The 18,370-nt window shown below is 39.1% G+C and overlaps 1 long non-coding RNA gene across 1 annotated transcript; it reads right to left on the bottom strand.

Annotated features, from left to right (window-relative positions):
• Window positions 1-866: 866 nt before the first annotated feature.
• Window positions 867-1,330, bottom strand: LOC137652507 (uncharacterized). The gene is made up of 2 exons (XR_011046327.1): window positions 1,152-1,330; window positions 867-987 (listed from the first exon to the last, which is right to left on the bottom strand). It is a non-coding gene; the product is annotated as an uncharacterized lncRNA (long non-coding RNA).
• Window positions 1,331-18,370: the final 17,040 nt, after the last annotated feature.

The raw sequence follows: 18,370 nt of genomic DNA on the forward strand, positions 1-18,370 counted from the left end.
CGTCTAAATTTAGCACTGTAGCTTATTGAGATATGTAGGACATTTAAATATCGAAAGCACGTAGAAAATCAGTCAAGTACAAGATCAATTTATTCGTGCGTCAGGCAACGGGGCAGTCACCCAGCTGAGCAGAGTGCAGTATTTAATTCCAAGGTCTTTGCTTGATTATGAATTTATTTGAGTACTTTTGTTTATTATAGCTCTCTTAATGATATATATGCAAAGAAAATAGCATGATATGTTAATATGACGATAATTATAACCATTTTGAGAGCTGATTTTTTTCATTACTGTACGAGGTCTTTGCTTGATTATAAATTTATTTGAGTAATTTTGTTTATTATAGTTATCTTAATGATATATATGCAAAGAAAGTAGCATAATATGTTAATATGATGATAATTATAACCATTTTGAAAGCTGATTTTTTTCATTACTGTACGACATTTTTCCCCCACTTGGCAAACGCCAACAACAAATCCGATATGTTGTTTCAGTTGTCGATCAGTTCCCCGTGTAAGTGGTTATACATCGCTCTCTCGTGACGTATATTCGTCGACCGTTTCCACGTAACTCTCCCCCTGTTGCACAAGTGAAAATAACCCTTTGAACATTCGCGTGCAACATGAATATATGGATGTCATGCTGAAAGTGTCGAAGGAGTGAGAAATTCTCAGTTTTTAGATGTGAGACGTAAGAGCCGCCATATTATCCCCCCCCCCTGTTGTTGAAGAGCTCGAAGCATCTGCTGCTATATATCGTTACTTGTGCTGCTTTCTTTATTATAGAGTAAGCTGCTAAAGGGAGATATTAATTCGAACGTTTTTGTTTTTGATATAAGCCTCGTGTATTAAGTCTTTTTTTAATATAAGAGTCATTGGCGAAGGTTCTGTGTTTGTTCCCCCGAAATCTCTCTGCGTCATTTTACACTCGGCCAATTGAACAATTCATTTTCCACCATAGAGTAATGCCAAGGCCGCTACACACCTGAGTATATTTCCCCCACCTTCAGGTAAATATATCTTGAAATTAACGGAAAAGAATATACTTATTGATCTAAGTTGAACTCACGAGTGGACATAGCAAAATAGTGATTATTCCCCCCCTGTTCCATCACATTAGAAATTATCCAGTGTTAATAAGCATCACACCTGAGTATATTTCCCCCCCTTCAGGTAAATATATCTTGAAATTAACGGAAAATAATATACTTATTGATCAAATTGAACTCACGAGTGGACATAGCAAAATAGTGATTATCCCCTCCTGTTCCATCACATTAGAAATTATCCAGTGTTAATAAGCAGTCATTTTGCGAGCAGTATATTTCCCCCCCCCCCCTTCAGGTAAATATATCTTGAAATTAACGGAAAATAATATACTTATTGATCCTAAGTTGAACTCACGAGTGGACATAGCAAAATAGTGATTATTCCCCCCCTGTTCCATCACATTAGAAATTATCCAGTGTTAATAAGCATCACACCTGAGTATATTTCCTCCCCTTCAGGTAAATATATCTTGAAATTAACATAAATATACTTATTGATCTAAGTTGAACTCACGAGTGGACATAGCAAAATAGTGATTATTCCCCCCTGTTCCATCACATTAGAAATTATCCAGTGTTAATAAGCATTCATATAAGCATTCATTTGAAAGCATGGCTATGCAGCCTTCGAGTAGCGCCGTCAGAGCCCTGTCCTTAGAGTACCGAGGCCTGCAGGAGGAGCCCGTCGAGGGCTTTTGCGTCAAACTCGTGAACGAGGACAATCTCTTCGAGTGGGAGGTCGCCATATTCGGACCACCAGACACACTTTACCAAGGAGGATATTTCAAGGTGAGAGTCGGTGTGGCGTTTATTTTTGTGTGTCAGCAGGGTCTGTCTTAACAGTGTCAGCAGTATTGGTCTGCTTCTGTCTTGTGGGAGGGTTCTCTTGCTTGAGGCTTCACTCTGGCACACTGTTCTATGATATTTCTCTTATATCTATTCTTTTAATTATTGTAGATTTATGAAAGTTTTTGTGTGTGTCAGCAGTGTCAGTCTTAACAGTGTCAGCAGTATTGGTCTTCCAGTTTCTTGTGGGAGGGTTCTCTTGCTTGAGGCTTCACTCTGGCCCACTTCTATCTTGTTTCTCTTCTTTAGATTTTTGTAGATTTTTTTTTTGTGTCAGCAAAGTCAGTCTGAGAGTCAGCAGTATTGGTCTTCCAGTTTCTTGAGGGTAGAGTTCTCTTGCTTGAGGCTACACTCGGGTCACATTGTTCTGTCGTATTTCTCTATTAGTTTTTTTAAGTTGATTAAATTTGTGGTTTTTTTTTTTTGTGTCAGCACTGTTGGTCTTCCAGTGTCTTGAGGGTAGGGTTCTCTTGCTTGAGTGTACACTCGGGTCACACTGTTCTATCATTCTCTTATTTTAATTTTTGAAGTTCTAGATTTATGAAAGTTTTTTTTTTTGTGTCAGCGGTATTGGTCTTCCACTGTCTTGAGGGTAGGGTTCTCTTGCTTGAGGCTACACTCGGACACTTCTATCTTATTTCTCTATTATTTTTGAAGATTGTATAGATTATTCATGAAAGATTTTTGTATTGCTAATGTCTTTGAAATATTTTATTTTGATTGTTCGTTACTTTTCTTTCAGTTTGTTTATTTCTTTATTTCCTTTCCTCTCTGGGCAATTTTTCCCTGTTGGAACCCTTGGGCTTAATGCCTCATGCTTTTCCAGTTAGGGTTGTAGCTTAGCTAGTAGTAGTAGTAATGATAAATTGTCTTGCGTCTCTTTGTATTGCCACAAGTTTGTGGGAAGGTAATTTAGTAAGTGTGTAACTTATTTCCTTTTTGGGCTGTTTTTCCCTGTTGGAACCCTTGGGCTTATAGCATTCTGTTTTTCCAATTAGGGTTGTAGCTTAGCAGATAACAATAACAATAATAACACTGTCTACCCTCTCTTTGTGTTACCATAAGGTTGTGCAAAGACAATTTAGTAATTGTGTCATTGAAGAAATTTACCTAAATTTCTCATTTCGGACTAGCGGTCTATAATTTTAGTATTAAGTGTTGCAGCGTAAGCCATTTTGTATTATTTTTTAATAGTTTTACTTGTCTACTTGTTTTGGGTTTAAATCCAACCCTCCACTGAAGTACAGTACAGTGAACTACTTCTCGGGCGGGTCCATATTATTCATCTAACGAAACATTTTCATTATAACTTATACAATTCTTTGATTGTAGCATCTTCCAAATCATATGATCTTGTGAAAAGTAATGTCTTTAGTTTCTTCTTAAATTCAATTGCTCCCTTTAGATCCTTCATTTCAGTTGGCAGTTTATTATAATGTCTAGGCGCACAGTGTGTAACATACTTCCTTTTTGGGCTGTTTTTCCCTGTTGGAGCCCTTGGGCTTATAGCAGGATGCTTTTCCAATTAGGGTTGTAGCTTAGCAGATGATAATAATAGACTGTCTACCCTCTCTTTGGGTTACCATAAGGTTGCGTGAAGACAATTTAGTAATTGCGTCATTGAAGAAATTTACCTAAATTTCTCATTGCGGACTGGTGGTCTATAGTTTTAGTAATGCATGTTGCAGCATAAACCATTTTGTTTTTTAATAGTTTTATTGACCTGTCTGCCCCTCTCATATGTTAAGGTTTGCCTAGGTCTCAAACTGTTGCCTAACCATTGGGCACTAAGTATTATAGGTACCGGTACACTAGTTTAAGTCTAAAGACTTATCTGCTAAATTAATTACTTCAACTTTGCTCCTATAAAATATACTTCGTTTGACCTTCCCTAATTTTAGAGCTGTATTTGTACTAAACACACTTTTCTGTTTTCTCATCCTGCTTTATAAAGTTAATGGTTATTGGTGCTCAAGTTTTCGACAGTTCGTCATGAATATTCTCTGAAGTTATTATTGGTTACTTTTGCAATTTTACACAAACAATACCTTAAGAATTCTTCACTTGAAGGTAAGTGAAAAGTAAGACCAAACGAATAGTTTTTATGAGTGTTATTCTCTCGTGTAACACCAAATGTGTTTTGCATGGATGCTAACCTAACCTAGTATTCTGGGTCGTGTCTAAATACTGAGTGACCAGGGAGGCCCCCCCCCCCCCAACTTAGCCTAACCTTAGTCTAGAAACTCTAGATGTTTGGCGTGTATTTTATCACTCAATTATCACATGAAATTTTTGTGGCTAGATTTGTTAGATGTTTGGCGTGCATTTTATCACTCATTTATCACATCAAATTTATGTAGCTGGATTTATTTGATATTTGTTAGATGTTTGGCGTGTATTTTATCACTCATTTATCCCATCAAGTTTATGTTGCTGGATTTTTTGTTTCATGATATTGGTAAACTGATTGAAACATGTCTAGTCTTTATGTGATTTATGGCCGAGGTTTTTCGTTATTTGAAATAATTTTTCTGTTGTGAAAAGGGGATTGCGAAGACCATATACATATACAGTAATATCATTATTATTACTAGCTAAACTGCAGTCCTAGGCAGGATGCTATGAGCCCAAGGGCTCCATCATGGAAATATAGCCATTGAGGAGGGGACATAAGGAAATAGATAAACTACAGGAGAAGTTATGAACATTTAAAATATTTTAAGATCAGTAGCAATGTTAAAAAATGTCATATATAAACTATTTCAGAAGTATTTAAAGCAATGTTTTTATTGGTAATAAATGCATAGCTATTCCTCCTAATTTTTTTTTATGAATTTTCATATGTTTTGGTAATTATAAGGTAGGGTAATTGCAGGAAGTGCTCCAACTTTATTTGTTCACCAAACTAACAAACCTTCCATTATTTATCTATGGATATATCTTTCGGTTGTATTAGTTATTGAAAAATACAAATTATCTACAAATTTGTCACATTACATGAATTACATGACAGCTTATTGTGTGTTTTATGTATTTGTGACTATTCATGATGTTAGAAATGGCTATTCTCATATTCCAATGGTAAGTGAGTAAGGGGCAGACTGAGTGGGAAATCAGTTTGCAGGTTGGTAAAAACCAGAGTATTAGGTACAGTACACCATAAAGGATTAAATACTTAACTACACATTTTATATTACTGATCTCAAGGTTTCTATGCATTGAGATTAATTTGCCAACAGGAAAAGGTATTTCATGTGTATGTCAGGCTACTGTATTTTGACTATGATTGATAGTAATTTGCTTCTGCCAATTAAAGAAAATACTATCACTTCTCACTCGAGTATTATCTGAGAAAAATACTACCTTAGATATGAACTTGATACAACAATTGGCAGTTGTTGAAACCTTCACAAAAGTTATCACAAGGCCACTGGATTACTCATGCAATCCATGGTGTAGTTTTATAACTATTGGTGAAGACAAAGAACCGTAGGTATGTGGCTGTCAAAAATTATGCACGTGTAGTTTGTGTTTGATGACTCTTATCCTAATTTTGAGTAAGGAAGAGATGGTACAGTACAATTTTTTATTGGATACACTATCTCAAGTTGAAATTATATGGGACCACAGAGTGTAAGATCACTTAGAGTATTTTCTTCAGGCAACAATTACTGATTGTCCTCTATTGAATTTGGGTCGATCCCCCCTTGGAGTAAGAGTTCCTGATAAGGAAAGTCTTCCATCTCCTTTTGAACGGAATAATTTCCTTTCAGATCTGGAGTTCCTGACACCTCAAAGGATAGAAGGTTCTTGGCTAACCCCTCCCCTCCCTTCTCGTAGGGCTCATTTCTCAGAAAAAGTGAGGATCTTAGTCAGGACCCAAGAACAGATCTTCTCACTGGCCAGACAGGATGCTCGAGCTTCTGGGGACTTCATGACTGGATTCAGACAGGATTCTAGAAGGGGCAGTGGGATCAGTCCTTCTCGTCCTCGATCTTCTCCAAGGGAATAGGAGCATGATACACATTTGTATCTTTATCCCACCCTACACTATTGGGAGAGATATCCTTGCATCCCGAAAATCTGTGCGGGAATACACGCGTGTGTTCGGTTATCGCAACTACCGAATATATGTGGCGGGCTCTTGTGAAACTTTTTTCTTCCCAAGTTCACAAGCACTGTAAAGCTGATGAAGAAGCACGTCAGAGCGCAACTTCATGTATAGCCTGTATTTGATGCTCTCGAAACAGATAAAACTGTTTTATTAATATCTATTCATATCTTGGTCTCCACAAAAAGAGATTTGAGAAACAGAACATCCTTCGTTTAAGGTTAACAAAGAGTTGGCGAAGGAGTCTTCTATTTGATAGAGTAAAGTTCCATCATTGATAAAATTCAAGGAGTTACGAAATACTGTATGCTCAACCTGATGACAAGAGTTGGCGAGTCTTGTGGCTCCCCCTCTTTTCTTCGCATCCCATCAGTCCCAGAGCCAAGTTTTTCATCTCCGGTTGCTCATACTTATTCCCATGCAGGCATTTGATGGAATTGGACTAGCGGCAACATTTTAGGACAATAAATCTACCACAAATGCCTCATGATAGTTCGCTTTCCCAGGACACAGAAAGTAAGTGACACAGGCGAGGTTGCCTAAAGTTCAGAATTGTCCTCTGAAGGTAACCAAAAGACCCCATGTCCTCATGAACCTACTGTAGTCACTCAGCACACTTTATACACACTGCCGGCCATAAGAGAACAGGGCCTCAGCCCTTTTTTCCCAGTTGGACAATCAACCCTAGAAGACAGATTGATTGGAGTTTTATAAGTCACTCCTATTGTTTCCCTCCCCCAGGGGCAGACAGTATAACCCAATCCTTCACCAAGAACAAGGAAAGAGATGGCAAGAAGTTGTGCTGCATGACTTTCCCCTCAGCTATTTGCAATCATGAACTCCGGTTGAAATGACATCAGCTTGCAATCGTAGATTGGTTAGCAGTCACATGATACTGGGTGTTAGTGAGGTCTTAAGAGAGCACCAACACATGCGATCATATTATAAGCCAATATCGTTTACACATGTTGACACTTGCTTGCAGGGCGCACTCCTAGAGTAACACCCCACCTGGACTTACATCAGGTCGGGTGCCATCTTATAGCAGTCACATACTGATACCCTTCCTTACCGGTTGACATATACTTGTGCACTTATTGCACTCTCCCAGTTACTCCCAGATATACGAGGTCCACCTTCAGCGCAGTCCAGGGACTGGCTAAACGCAGGGGAAGTGATGGCTATCCAGTTTTTTTCAGTCGACTCTTGTAGAAAAGACTCTTGGAGGCCAGTCATAGGCTTCTTAACCCTGAACGAGTGTTCTGGAGACCTTTTTCAGTAGGGAGACGCCAGGCAAGCTATCAAGCCATTAGGTTGATGATGAAGATAGACTTGAGGATGCGTATTTTCAGATCCCGGTAAAGCCAGCTTCCAAGTAGTAGCGCTAACTATGTAGAGCGTACCAGTGCAAGGCTCTTTACTTTGTTTGCTCAACAGCTCTGTGAGTTTCACCAGAATTTTTACTCTAGTTTCAACATGGGCACACACCAATGACACTTGTCTTCTGTGTTTACCTGTACGATTGCTGTATTCAGACACTCATAGGTCAACCTTTTCTAATGTAGTAGGGTTCTCTTTTTGTGTCATGATTTGGGTGAACTGAAAGAGGTCACTTCTAGTACCCATTTTAGGACGAACTGGTGCACTTAGGAGAGGTGACCGTCCCTTTTATTCAACAGTCCTATCTGTCCGTACAGCCTTTGCAGAAGTTGGTGGATCATCTACTCTCCCTGGAACATCTTATTCCAAACGATCATCTCTATCTGTGGTCTCATCAGTAAGACATGGAGAGACGCGGGTTACAAGACAGCCACCCTACTCTATCTTTAATTCCAGTAGTGGAGGATTTCAGACATGCATGGAATGGTAGCAGGGTGAGGCAAATCTTGGCTCGCCGCTTCCTTCGTTCTCATCAGGTGCATCAAAGGAAGGTGGGAAGTCCACTTCGTACAGCACCTTGGGTCAAGACAGTGGACTGACTGGAAGTGTTAATAGCATATCAACGAGTTTGAGCGTCCAGCAGCTCTCCTTGCACTCCAACTCTCTTGCATCCTTGTACCAGGCACTCCAACAGAATGATGTATGTAAACTTTCTCTGCAACTTTGCCAGTTAGCATTAGAAATTTGTGATTGGTTAATGTTCAACTCTACCTCTGACAGCCCACTCTTTTCCTGGCAGTGAAGAGCATTATGATAGACACAGATTGTTCGATTAGAATGTTCTTTGCATCCTCAGATAGCGAACATGATCCGGACTTTGGGGAGTTCCCCAGCAATTGACCTGTTCTCAACAGCTCTGTATCGGAAGGTACCAATGTACTGCTTACTGGGTCCTGATCCAGAAATTGTGTTCGAGGATGCCTTCCAACACCTCTTAATGTTTATGTGATTTTGGAATTCCACCTGATAGCAGTTTCTTGAACCTAGTCCAGTCCATTCTCATTCTCAACTGACTCTAGTAGCCACGAATGGCTTAGAATAGAATTGGATCCTGACCATCTGCTTCTTTGGATAAGAACTCCAAGATGGTTACCTCCTCTTCCTGACCTGTTGCGCCAGCTCTTGTCCAGATATTCCACAGCCCTGTGTATCCCTACTGCAGCCGACGCAAATGTTATCCAACATCTATTCTCAAAGGAAGGCTGTTTGCGGGATACCTCCAGGAATCTTCAATGTATGCGTACCAAGCCTTGTGGGCTATCATCTATGGTTGCAATTGTAAGAAGGATGATTTCGCTGTCACTATTTCACATGCAGTATGTATACCCTATTTACAGTATTAGATTTCTTCTGATGTGAAAAACTGCTCAGTATTATTATTATTACTAGCCAGGGTACAATTCTAGTTGGAAAAACTGCTTGCTATAAGCCGAAGGGCTCCAACAAGGAAGAATTGCTCTGTGAGGAAAGGAAATAGTTATGAATAATTAATATACAGTGACTTAGGTCTGCCTGTCCCACGTAAAATTTGCTGCTAGTTTGAAGGTCTGAAGTTCCAATAATTCAACACCTGATTATGAAGATCATTCAACAGTCTGTTCATAGCAGGAATAAAACTTATAGAATACTATGCACAGTAGTATAATGGAAAAGACATGGCTTAGGGTTAACTGCATAGCTAGTGCTACTTGTAGATGGTACTGTCTAGGAAGATTTGAAAGCCAAGGATTGTCAAAGTTATGGATAATCTTATGCAGCATGCATAAAGAACTAAATGATTGACAGTGCCAGGGATTAGCATCAAGATCAGGATTAAGAAATTTAATAGACCGCAAGTTCTTATCCAACAAATTAAGATGAGTTCAGCTGCTGAAGACCAGACGGGTGTACAATACTTTAAACTATGCAGAATGGAAGAATTAAATAACTTCAGAATATATTGAGCATCAAAAATCTTAAAAGACCTCAATATAAACCAATTTTTGTGTGCAAATGCAGAATACAGACCACTTGTTTCTCAAAAGTAAATTGGCTGTCAAGAATCATGCCTAAAATTTTAAGAGTTTGTGTAGTGTTAAAGAAACATTATCAATACTGAGGTCTGGATGTTGAGGAGCCGCTGTCCTTAACCTACTTACAATCAAACTGAACTTAGTCAGGGTTCAGCTTCATGCCCCATGCACTAATTTCAGCTAGATCTCTACATTCAGGAGATGAAATTGATGCAAACAGATCATGTGCATGTGTAACAAGCTTGTTAGACAAAGCTACATATCGAGTACTGTGTATCGTATGAAACTAATGGGCCAAGAACACTACCCTGTGGAACACGAGATATCACATTTCTTTACTCACTACGGTGCCCATCAACAACTCTATGATCTATTACTCAAAAATTCAATAATGCTGCTGAAAAAAGACCCACCTTCTCCCAACTGTTTGAGTTTGGAATTAAGTGCCTCATGGTTAATCCGAGAATCAAGGCCAGCCATGCAACTTTCTGACCACAATCAAGGGATTTTTTTACAGGATTGGAGATTATAAGAAGGGCATCACATGCTCCAAGGCCTTTACCAAAGCTAAATGCAAACTAGGGGTCAGATGATTGTCTTCGGCATGCGTATTTAGGCATTTTGCCAAATGACATAAGAATTGAGCAGTATTTAGTTGGGCTAGAGCTACCATAAATGCATTTACAAAATGAACATTACCAATTCTCCAAAAAGTGCTAAAGAACCTCTTCTTGCTAACTTGTGGAAATAACAGACAACTTGGGAGATCAGAAATTGGTATTATTTATAAAAAACAGATGAAAAATACTATTTAGGTTTAAACCTCCATAAGCGTCGATGTCTATCAAGGTAGTTTTAATTTCACTTGACCATAAAGCTAAGCTAGTTAGTTTAGCCTTAGGAAAACAGGAATGAGGAAGATCGATTTTCTCATTACCCTGTTTGGTGTCAAACACATCAGCCAAAGATAGACTTTTCCTTTGAACAGTGGGTGACATCTGTCTACTCAAGTAAAGGAGGAGCTGTTAAGTGTATGCACAAGAAAGCAGATATAATGGTAGCCCACTACTCATGTTCCTTGGTTGTAACAGAAGGGGTTCCTTTAATGGTTGAATTGTATTCATTTTCAGTAGAAGCATAAACTTTCTGAACAACACCTCTTAGCCGAGTATAGTTGCTCCAGGTCGAATCTGATTTGTTACCCTTCCAAAGGTGTTAGGCCGTCTGCTTCTTCAAATATTCGTGTCTGCAATCATCATTGAACCATGGTTTGCTTTTCACTCAGTATTTTAACACACAAGGAGGATTACGCTTATCATTTATGTTGACTACGTTGTCATTCAAAAGAACTATAGGATCAGTAATTTGCTATTGCTCAACTTTGAGCCAGGTCTTTAGGCTGGCTGAAAAGAGTTGATACTTCTTCCTCGGAGGAATTCGCTATGCTCATACAGAGTCTTCATTAGTCCTGCCCCCTGATAGAGGTGAGACCACTTTCCTTAGAGTACTAAGGTCTTGCGGTCCCTTATGGACTGTTAAGGCTTTTCTCAAAACAGTTTTCTTGCTCACCTTAGGCTCCTCCAATTGACTTATTAAGCTTTGTGTGCTCTCCTTTAGCATCGCTCATACAAGGCGCAGAAGATATGTCTCACATTCCTTCATCCCAGAGTTTGAAGCTAAAATCAGAATCCGTTAGTTCAAGATTCCAGGTTTCCTTCACTTCGGGTTATGAGTCTTAAAACAGTAACTGACATTTATCAGCTGATTTTGTGTCCTTGGAGTTGCTTAGGTTCTACCTTAAACATACACAAACAACATGATTTCACCTGCAGCACCTCTTTGTCAGTACGGAGACAATCAAGAAGAAAGGGACTTAATACGATCTCCTCTTGGCTTGAGGAAGTAGTTGGCCGTACCTATTTGCCACCTTCACCCTCTGCTTCAAGGAGAATTCTAGATTAGAGCTCATGATGTCTGAGGAGTCTGCATGACATTAACAATCCTTAAGAATCTGTGGCACAGGTAATTCATGTAGGCATCTGGCAATGGCAGACCTCTTGCTACCCATTACCTGCGGGAATCAGCCCTAGACATCACTAGGGCCTGTAGTATCTACACAGCTGGTGGTAGAGCTGTCGCGACTCCTGTCACATGACCATTAGCATTGGATTGAGGGTGGCGTTACATATTAGACTGTGGTAAAAGTGAAGGTTGGCTTGCCTTTTCCTTTCTTCTTCCCCTCTATTGAGACAGAGAAGGTAAGTTTAGAGGCAAGTCCCACTTAGCCCGTAGCTGTTCTGTTAAATAGACGTGTCGTTTCCCACACTCCTTATGAGGGGGAGTGTTGTAACCTGGCAAACCCATCGATATATATGTATGTGCCTCAACATTAACACAGATTTTTTGCTGTGCATCTTGTATTGCACGGGTCGTGGCCCCGTTGGTATGGTATTGTCAAATCAGTGCGGGAGATGTTAGGAACCTTAACTCTGCACTACTTACAATGTTCCAAGTTTTGATAGCTGGGGATAAATGCCTGCCCAGTTCAAATAGAGACTTCCTTCCATGTAAGGTTGGGTCTCCATGTAAAGGACGAAGGATTGTATTTTTGCAGCAACAATTCATTTTGGAGATCATTTTTATTTTTCATAAATATACAAAACTGAGTCCTTTAGTTGTACTTTTCCATCAGCTAGCCTTTTTACTCCAGCTTTTGTTGAAAATCTGTCCTATGTAAAGGAATTTTATTTGTATAGTTAGGAAAAATATAAAATATCTCCATTTGTCATGTTCATAGTTACAGAATTGTACAGTACTGTATATGCAAAACCGATCAGATGTTTTATTCACAATAAATGAACCTGAACATATCATCTATGGGAATGCAGGCCTTGGGTATGAAGCCAAGATCTTAGAGAAGCAATTCTTAGTGTGAATAGTGACATTCCAGAGAAATATGTAAGCTGATGTTTACAATTTTTATCATTGTACTGTCTCTTACAATATTTCATAGGAAAACGAAAATGTTTAACTCGTACAAAAGGTAGTTGTATTTTATTAGCTTGTATGTTACTACCCATTGCTGCAATTGAGCATGGAATAGACAATCCCTGGGCACTGTGAATGTGATTAACACTGTTTAGGTAACTAGAAGGGGAGTTGAACGAAAACAGGCAGTTAGCGTGTAGGGAAATTTATGTTGATTTGGACTGGATTTCACTGGCACCCTCCTGCAGAAATGGTATTCATGAGTGTGGGCCCTTAGCACCTTCAAGACAATTATGTTGGGGAAACAGGAGACTGCATAGCATACATATACATACATATACCAAGGCACTTCCCCCAATTTTGGGGGGTAGCCGACACCAACAATGAAACAACAAAAAGGGGACCTCTACTCTCTACGTTCCTTCAGCCTAACCAGGGACTCAACCGAGTTCAGCTGGTACTGCTAGGGTGCCACAGCCCAACCTCCCACATTTCCACCACAGATGAAGCTTCGTAATGCTGACTCCCCTACTGCTGCTACCTCCGCAGTCATCTAAGGCACCGGAGGAAGCAGCAGGGCCTACTGGAACTGCGTAACAATCGCTCGCCATTCATTCCTATTTCTAGCACGCTCTCTTGCCTCTCTCACATCTATCCTCCTATCACCCAGAGCTTTCTTCACACCATCCATCCACCCAAACCTTGGCCTTCCTCTTGTACTTCTCCCATCAACTCTTGCATTCATCACCTTCTTTAGCAGACAACCATTTTCCAGTCTCTCAACATGGCCAAACCACCTCAACACATTCATATCCACTCTAGCCGCTAACTCATTTCTTACACCTGTTCTCTCCCTCACCACTTCGTTTCTAACCCTATCTACTCGAGATACACCAGCCATAGCAGTTCTGTTTAATGTTCAAGGGTTTGGAATTACAGTAAAGCGGTTCGTCGAACCTGCTTGTCAAACTGTTCTAAGAGGTGGAGTCAGCCACAAATGGATAAGGTTTGTGGACAATTAAGCCCCGCCCACAAAAGTCAGGCGAGAATAGCCTTTCTTCGAACCATTCGACAAACGAGTCCGACAACCAAATACCCCATTCAAAAGTTCGAACATCACTTCAAGCCCTTATCTGTCAAACCGAATTCGAAGAACCGTTCGACCATGTAAATCCGCCTCAAGGTACCAATAGCTTTCACTCAGGATAGGTATCTTTTTTAGCAGAAGATACCGATTAGATTAAGAGAGACATGATAAGCGAGAAGATAATAGAAGGGCCTGTCAATTAGAAAATTTAAACTTTCTTGCTTTCAATAAGAACTGCGGTCCTTTGTTGTTGATATTTAGTTTTACTGGTCTCAGTGGACCACCATCTGCAGCCTTCGTAAAGACCATCTGTGACCTGGATGCCCAAAGCTTTCAAGGCTAAAGGTTGGACACAGGCTTCCTGTTTTATGAGGACTGGGTGGATGTGGTTTCTAAGTCAATGTAAAGTGGACTGTTACATAGGGTGTTGCAGTCCCCTTGAAATGTGCTTTGATCCTTTGGAAGATGACTTGCAGTACTTAAAAAAAACTTTTATGTGGAGGTGGCGGTATCTTGAGAATCGAGGGACTTCAACAAATGACTGCATGTATACAAACTTACAAAGTGGATCATTCTTATGTCATTAGCAAAGTATCTGAATGCCCTTATTGTTGCTGTGCTATCCTTTATTTAACTGTTTATGTGGCAAATTTCTGTTTAAACCATCTGTGTGTTTGAGCTGGGGTGGGGGTTGGGGGGGCGGGGCATCCAGGAGTGGAGACATGGAATGGTTACGGTATATGTATTATATCTAGAGTTTTAATTTTCTTTTTTTCTTTTTTATGGTTGCAGTGCATATAAACTCAAGACCTGTATTTTACATGTGAAGATCAGTTGGCAATTGTTTGTATCTCTGTGACTTCAGTTACCTATGACGTTTTATGAAAGATTTAATGCAATGGGATCCTTTGCAGAGAAGTCGGGCTTTCATGAGCTTCAGGGGGAACATTGAAGATTACATGGGATTGTCCGGCGGATCTGATAGTGTGAAAAATAGAATGTGAGCCACTGAGTTAGTATGTCACAAGGTGCAAAATAGCCTCTTTGTTTTGTCCTAATTTCTACACTAAAAGTGCAGAAATTTTTATATTTTTTATCTAATATCCTCTCATTTTACATGGTTCATGTGCTGCTACTGCAATTTATAATGGCTCTGGACATTGATAGACCAGTTTTGATAAGCTGGTTTATTGTTCAGTACTCTTTATTGTACTGCTGATGAGTTTTTCAACTAATAATAGTTACTTGGAGTGCTTGTATGTAGGTCCGTGAGGTAGTCATCATTGTTTCAATTTTATTCCTGATTTTTTCCTTTTAGGGACAATCTTCTACATAGACTGAGGTTTCATTAAAGCCTTCTTTCTTGTATTGTTATACGAATCTTATCAAAGAAGTCACATTTGGTTGAGCCTCCTCTTTATTGATATGGAAGAATATTATTATTATTACAAGCCAAGCTACAACCCTAGTTGGAAAAGCAGGTTGCTTTAAGCCCAAGGGCTCCAACAGGGAAATAAAGCCTAGTGAGGAAAGGAAACAAGACAATATACAAACTACGAGAGTAATAGTATTATTATTACAAGCCCTGCTACAACCCTAGTTGGAAAAGCAGGTTGTTATAAGCTCAAGGGCTCCAATAGGGAAAGTAGCCCAGTGAGGAAAGAAAACAGGAAAACAAACAAACTACAAGAGAAATATTATTAATATCATTACAAGTCAAGCTGCAACCCTAGTTGGAAAAGTAGGTTGCTAAAAGCCCAAGGGCTTCAACAGGGAAAAATAGCCCAGTGAGGAAAGGAAACAAGATAGACAAATCTACAAGAGAAATAGTATTATTATTATTACATGCTAAGCTACACCCCTAGTTGGTAAAGTAGGTTGCTACAATATAAGCCCAAGGGCTCCAACAGGGGAAAATAGCCCAGTGAGAAAACAAACAAACTACAGGGGAAATAGTATTATCATTACAAGCCAAGCTACAACCCTAGTTGGAAAAGCAGGTTGCTATAAGCCCAAGGACTCCACCAGGGAAAAATAGCCCAGTGAGAAAACAAACAAACTACAGGGGAAATAGTATTATCGTTACAAGCCAAGCTACAACCCTAGTTGGAAAAGCAGGTTGCTATAAGTCCAAGGGCTCCAACAGGGGAAAATATCCCGGTGAGGAAAGGAAACAAGGAAAACAAACAAACTACAAGAGATAAAATATTATTACAAGCCAAGCTACAACCCTAGTTGGAAAAGCAGGTTGCTATAAGTCCAAGGGCTCCAACGGGGGAAAATAGCCCAATGAGGAAAGGAAACAAGGAAAACAAACTACAAGAGAAATAATGAACAATAATAGAATATTAGCTGTTGATGCATCATTGCTTTTAAATACTAAATAAACGCATTTTACTTCTCAAAAATATCTTTTAATGAAGTGAATCCACATTGAACTGATAAGTAGGCCATAGATTTTTTATTGTGAAGAAATTTAGCATGCTGTCATTGTGCATTCTGTTAAGCAGACTTGATTTGGGATCTTTGGCTCATGACATTTGCTTTGTGCTTGAGTTTGCTCTGATCCTCTTAAACAGTTTAGTCTACGACTACGTATATGCAGGCAACAGGGGGAGGGAGCATTCTTTGTTATGCTTTACTGTGTATTAATAGAATTTAGTATTAAGTTCATGCAGTGGGAAAGCTATTCCGTAGTTGTTCCTTTATATCTATCCTTTATAGAATCATGGTTGGTGTTATTGTTTGAATAATTGATTATTATTATTATTTTTCTGTTTTGACGTTGTTGCCTTTTTTAGAATGATTTATTGTTAATTTGTTCTCTTCATTTATTTATTTCCTTTCTTCACTGGGCTATTTTTCCCTATTGGGGCCCTTGGGCTTATAGCACCTTGATTTTCCAACTAGGGTTGTAGCTTGGATAGTATTAGCCTAATAATGATATTATTATTATTAGTATTATTATCATTATTATTATTATCATCATCATTATTATTAGTATTATTATTATTACAACTAAGCTACAACCCTAGTTGGAAAAGCAGGATGCTATAAGCCCAAAGGCTCCAACTGGGAAAAATAGTTTTGAGCAAATTGTTTTATTGATTGAAAGCTCTCACAGCTCATTAGATGTGTACACTAGTGCTAAACTGCATTTGTAAGTATTACTTATTTTACTTCAAGAGCTGCTTTTCTGGTCCTATACTGCAGGGGAACCCTACTCTCAAAAGGACCTTTATACATTTTATTGTATACATTCCAATGTATTCAGCATTTTTCACCAATTAATGCTCCTTTATTGTCAATTCCACACTATGAAAGCCTTAGTATGTTGTCTTTCGGATTATTATTATTATTATTATTATTATTATTATTATTATTGTTATTATTACTTACTAAGGTACAACCCTAGTTGGAAAAGCAGGATACTATAAGCTCAGGGGCTCCAACAGGGAAAAATAGCCCAGTGAGGAAAGGAAACAAGAAAAAATAAAATATTTTAGGAAGAGTAACATCATTAAAATAAATATCTCCTATATAAACTATAAAAACTTTAACAAAACAGGAGGAAGAGAAATAAGAGAGTGTGCCAGAGTGTACCCTCAAGCAAGAGAACTCTACCTCAAGACAGTGGAAGATCATGGTACAGAGGCTATGGCACTACCCAAGACTAGAGAACAATGGTTTGATTTTGTAGTGTCCATCTCCTAGAAGAGCTAGTAGGAGCTTACTGTATAGTGCATAATATCGTGAGCCAACCTTAACCTTGATATAAGTAGCTGTTATTCATTCATGTATTACTGGAGAGAGAGAGAGAGAGAGAGAGAGAGAGAGGAGAGAGAGAGAGAGAGAGAGAGAGAGAGTGTCATAGGTGCTTCGTGACGTGAGTCATCAATATGCGCACAGACTTCCTAGCCAACCAGGTTACATGTGTTTGTTCGTATCCAGTAATTTTGTGAATGGGATAAGACTAATGGTTTAGGCTACTTCTCAGAGCTCATCTCTCGCTGAGCTATTTCAATATTTCCTCGTATTGAAAGTATAATTAGAAATGTTTATTCACACTATTGACTGCCATACAGTATGCTACTTGCCGGCTTGTACCCTTATGCCTATGGGAGTATAGAATACATTTTTTGTTTGTGGTAAAAGTATTAAAAGTGGTATGGGAAGAATATAGGTTTCAAATAATTAGTTTTAACTTCACTGTATTTTTTGTCATTTTTTTTTTCTTTTCTTTTTTTTTCTTTTTTATGGTTGCTTGCAAGTCAGACTTGGAAAATTTGTACGAGAGAGAGAGAGAGAGAGAGAGAGAGAGAGAGAGAGAGAGAGAGAGAGAGAGAGAGAGAGAGAGAGAGTGAATGTCATTAACTGAGGTAACTACATATTGTTTTCAAGAGTTAAGATTTTAGTAGATATATAAAAGGGAAAATTATACTTACAATGGGTCTCTCTCTCTCTCTCTCTCTCTCTCTCTCTCTCTCTCTCTCTCTCTCTCTCTCTCTCTCTCTCTCTCTCTCAGTATACAAGATAAATGAAAAAGTAGACGTACGTTAAGACTTATTGTTTAGAAAATCATTGAAAGAAAATAGTCCTACGTCAATGTTTTTTATGTCCATCCTACTGAAGTTGCATGATCAAGTGGGAGGTTGCGTGTACTTTCTCCCTTACCGGCTCCCTCTCTCCCTCCCTCCCTCTCTCCCTCCCTCCCCGGCTCCCTCTCTCCCTCTCCCTACCTCTCTTCTCTCCCACCTCCCTCCCTCTTGGTTGGTGCCCCTCTATGTCCACTGGATAAGTCTAGGACGTACGCCTAGATGCCTTTTTTATATGAT

The sequence above is a fragment of the Palaemon carinicauda genome, chromosome 13 (genome assembly GCF_036898095.1).
Source record: "Palaemon carinicauda isolate YSFRI2023 chromosome 13, ASM3689809v2, whole genome shotgun sequence".
NCBI classification, from domain to species: Eukaryota; Metazoa; Arthropoda; class Malacostraca; order Decapoda; family Palaemonidae; genus Palaemon; species Palaemon carinicauda.